General features: G+C 31.3%; 1 pseudogene; it reads right to left on the reverse strand.

Annotated features, from left to right (window-relative positions):
- Nucleotides 1–1436: 1436 nt before the first annotated feature.
- On the reverse strand, nt 1437–4226 carry LOC108770716 (uncharacterized; annotated as a pseudogene).
- Nucleotides 4227–4901: the final 675 nt, after the last annotated feature.

The raw sequence follows: 4901 nt of genomic DNA on the forward strand, positions 1-4901 counted from the left end.
TTGAACTTCACTGATTATCCAGTGCCAAATACGTCACTGGGTGATTAGTGAATACCCAGATAGCACATTATATTCTGAGAATATACTAAAAAGGTCACGTCTGATATTCCTATGTCCGCAGCAACATTGCTCGCAATATATCCTCAGAATATCGAGATGAATTTCGAAAATTTTCCTTACGAGTGTGTCAGAAATATCTATTAAAAATAATGTTCTTCGCTCTAACAGAATATTATTTTTAATAGATATCTCTTACACACTTTTAAGAAAAATTTTCGAAATTCATCTCGATATTCTGAGGATATACTGCGAACAATGTTGCTGCGGACATAGGAATATCATACGAATATCAGACGTGATCTTTTTAGTATATTCTCAGAATATTCTCAGAATATAATGTGCTATCTGGGTAGTGGCACTGATATCAGTGATTATCCACTGATTCAGATTTAGAGAGTAAATTAATACAATGAAAAAATAACAGCAAAATACAAATGGACGTTAGGAGTCAGCGCTGGATATTATATTGTGCAATGCTAACTAATATCTATTAATATGTCACAAATTCTATAAGTGGTATCATACAAGATTACTAAGATGTTTGAAATTAATCAAGAGATTTTATTATACTACACTGCTAAAGATGGCTTGAATTAAGCCGAAACGTTCGGTATTTTTGATATATTTGTAGTATTGAGAAATATATGTATACATAATCGCTCCAATTACTGCATGTTTAGGCTCTTAAGGAGGTTGTAAGGCAAATGCAATATGTTAAGAACTATTTGAAAAAATTCTAAATTTCATTTAATAATAATACAAAAAAAATAGAAACAATTGACCATCTGGATCAAAAGTTATTTAAATAAGTAGTAATATTTTTTTAATTTTTACTCTAATATAAATATATGAAAATGTATTATAAAATAATGATAAAAATCTCAATTTTTTTATATAAATACTCTAGGAATTCAACAATATTTTTGTAAAGTTATCTTGAGATGCAGACATTAATTGTTCGGTAAATAAATAAAATTTGTTATTTGTTATAAACTAATGGTGAATCTCAATGAAACGTTGCATAAGTCATGTTTAGTACTTAATATATTTATATAAAAACATTTAGATTTTTCTTATTATTTTAACAATTTTTGTTTATAACAATAAAACTAATAATAAATAAAATAAATAACCTATAAAAATGTGTTGCTCAATAAAACCAGAATGTTATGAACACAACTTTTACGTGTATGTAGTTTGTTTAAAGCGAAAATATTAATATATGTGTTTTATGCCCTTACAACCTCCTTAATTGCCCGTGTTTTCCTTCTATTGTTTAAATTCAATTTTGTACGTTTTGGCTCACTATTTGAGCCATCCTCGGCAATAGAAAATATACTTGAAGTATACCGCTGGCAAATCGTGATTGAATATGCTTAGCGTCGCGACTGCAGCTGCTTCCATCGATATCGCTGTATTACATTCGTTCCTTTGTCATGCGAAGTAACGTAATCGCGTTTAAATCGTATACGTCGCGTATTATGTACGATGGTTAGCGCAGCGCTGCGCGGATTACGCGCGCGCTCAGGCGCGAGTTCGCGTAGCGGAGTTCGCCACGCAACGCGGCCTTTTGTGGCGAGATGGGCATTACCGCCTGTGCAAACTGGGCCAATGGGTCATACCACACACGAGCGAGTTTCCCGCGTATCTTCGTCGTCGCATCGCCATTTTGTCGGCGCTCCTTATCGCCGCTTTCGCGAAAGAGGACGACGTGCAGTGTACCGCGGAGCCTAAAAAAAACATTAATACTCAGCTCGTGGTGTCTTCTAACCGTCTAGAATTTCTTTGCGATTCGTAAATAAAACGGTAAAAAAATGTACAGCACATATACAGTGAGAGCAAAAAGTATTCGTACAAGGAAATTTGTTTATAAAAAAAGTCTTATTTGTACGAAATAAACATTAATTAGCAATTTTATACAATAAATACATTCTGTTCTAACATAAACAAACGAGTTTTTTGCATGCATTCCTGGTTTTATAAGCTAAATTTCTCGACTGTACTTTTTGAACATCCAAACAACACAATTTTTAATTTTCTGTAATTTTTCAGATGATATATTTTCTATAATTAATACACATCTTTTTCATATATATAATTTTAAGAAACATACAGTCTATTTTATTCTTTATGAATAAATTGTTAATTATCCAACAAGAAATAATCGTCAATTAAACGTCGAATTGACGTCAAATTGATATGGAAATCATTGTAGTGATATCGATTCGATATCAGTTCGATGACTCATTTTTCGCTGGATAATATTTACTTTTTAAAAATAAAGTTTTTTTAAAAAACATTTTATCTGTACGAATACTTTTTGCATTCACTGTATATTAAGTGGTCTTTTAGATCAAAGTCATTGTCTGATAAATTTAAAAAATCTCGATGATTTCTTTTATTTAGACGTAAGGGCTCATCAAAATTTATAATTTGTAAAATTATTAACGATATCTCGTCGAATTATCATCCATACATTGTTAAATTTACAATGTCAAATTATACTCAATTTAAATAATTTTTAATCATTTCCATAGATCGTCATTGTTTCTATAATTCAACATGTCGTTAATTTAACTAAAACAATAATAAGTGTATTTATTAATATAGACGTTGTTTAATTTGAAATTAATTGTAAAAATGATTTACATTTTGACACACTTAGAATTTAATAAAAAGTTAACTCATGGGATTGGATTACAATTGTTCCTTTGATGTACTTATACAAAGTAGCCTTAGATCAAGGTTGCTTATAATCTCAAAAATTCTAATAATTTTATATGGAAATGTAAAGATTTAATAAAATGTATAATGCACTAGAATTTAATGCGAGATCATTAACGATATCTGGTTAAATTATCGTCTGTATAACCTCATTAAACCTTTCGAGCTGCCTCTCAATTCGCGATATGGCTTTGATTAAAAAAATCGACTAATTGTGGAACGGGGATGTGGAGTTCACGGTATTCTGGTCGAGGTCGATCGGCGAAACGTGCGCACGCAACGTTTTATTACTATTTAATTTACGTTAACGTGGTAACATAGAGTTGCGTTGATATCAGCGACGTAACGGGATCTTGCACGACCTTGCAATTAAGATCTGCCTATGTATGTGCATGTATAAGACGTATGTATTCATGTACGTATTGTAATTCTTTGAAGCCGTCTCTTACGTAAAAGCGGTAAGTACCTGCGAACGTAATACTTCCTACGTTTGCATATTACTTACCACTGCATAATAGACGTCGATGAAGCGCACGCGACACGTACCGTTGCGTCTAGAAATAGATATTTTGCGCGCAAATACGTTCAATATACGTGCGTGAACGCTTTTGAAATCACGCCGAATATAATACATCGATATTGGATCATTATACACAATAAATAGAAATTCAAAGCCTTAAACAGTCAAGCTGGATCTTTAGTGCTTAAATAATTCGCGGCATGAATTTATATATATTACTCCAATTCTGCAAACTGCATGCCGGATTTAATTTTCAGTCTTGATACGCAATTCTAACAGAACCCGAGTACACTGAGAAAAATAGTCTGGTTGGATTAAACAGTAATTCTGTTGGAAAATGGACGAATCAGAATTTTCTGGTTATGTCTATTAGAATTCTAGTTGTGATAACTAGAATTCTGATTAATATAATTATTCTGGTAAAAATAAGAATTTTAGTAGATTTTACCAGAAATATAGTATCAACCAGAATTCCGGTTATCTCAAATAGAATTCTAATAAATTTAACCAGAAATTTCTGATTCGTCCATTTTCAATCAGAAATTTTTTTCAGTGTAGTAATATCGTAAATTAAGTTGACATGGAATATTAATAATATTAATGTTCATAAACATCTTGGAAAGATCTTAATAATCTGATGCCAATAAAGCATCTTAAACTTGTAAATAATTTTATTGCGAAAATTATTACATCTCGTTAAATTGTAATTTATGTTAATTCATCACGTGTGATCCTCGAGTGGCCTTGATTTAGGGAAATGTGTGACTGTTTTGCAGTCAATTCATGTGTACGCGATTGTTAAGATCGTGTAACGTTGTAACATTGTTGGCGATCGCTCAATTTTGCAATCTCGCAATTAGCAAGTCCTACTCGACTCCAAAGTTGCATGTAAAATAAACAATTACCTCGAGGAATGATACATTGAGACGCGATGTTTACGGAAATGTAAGTACGTGTGCAGCGCAAAATGCGAGGTTGCATCGCGTCTTCAATGCCGAGTGCATTCCAAGTCCTTAGACACGATCCTTGAATATTTCTCTCATGCTTCTCGAGATACTACGTTTCTGTAATTCTTGAAATTTCCACTGGCATTGAGAATCCTTATGGCAATTTTCCTAAATGGATTAGTGAACGTTTTTTAAAAATCGGATTTCTTGAAAAATCGAAAATCTTTCGATTTACAAGCATCTTCAATTTATTGCATTATCATATAAAAAGCGGTAATAAAAGGAGAATTAATAAAATATTAAAATGGTTGTAAATGTAAATATTATTTTCTATAAAACTAATTTTTAAATTTATTTTTTGTTAGGTATAAAACGTTTACGTCAATTTGTGGAGCTTTACATGCAGGGTTGTTTTAGCTAAATAGAAAAAAATATTATCTAATTTTTCCTTAACTGAAGCCTGAAAAGAACGCTGAAAAACAAAGAAAAAATTATTAATTAAAAACAAAAAGTACAATAAGAAAATGGAAAGTGGCAAAGTGAAATAAAACTTTTGCTGTATTTTCTAAAGCTGTATTTTCAAAAAATTCCAATGTTAAATTAAAAGAACAAGCATTTATCTTCTCGTCTATTTCTGTAATTTCTTGAAT

Source organism: Trachymyrmex cornetzi, unplaced genomic scaffold (genome assembly GCF_001594075.2).
Source record: "Trachymyrmex cornetzi isolate Tcor2-1 unplaced genomic scaffold, Tcor1.1 scaffold131, whole genome shotgun sequence".
Classification (NCBI taxonomy): Eukaryota; Metazoa; Arthropoda; class Insecta; order Hymenoptera; family Formicidae; genus Trachymyrmex; species Trachymyrmex cornetzi.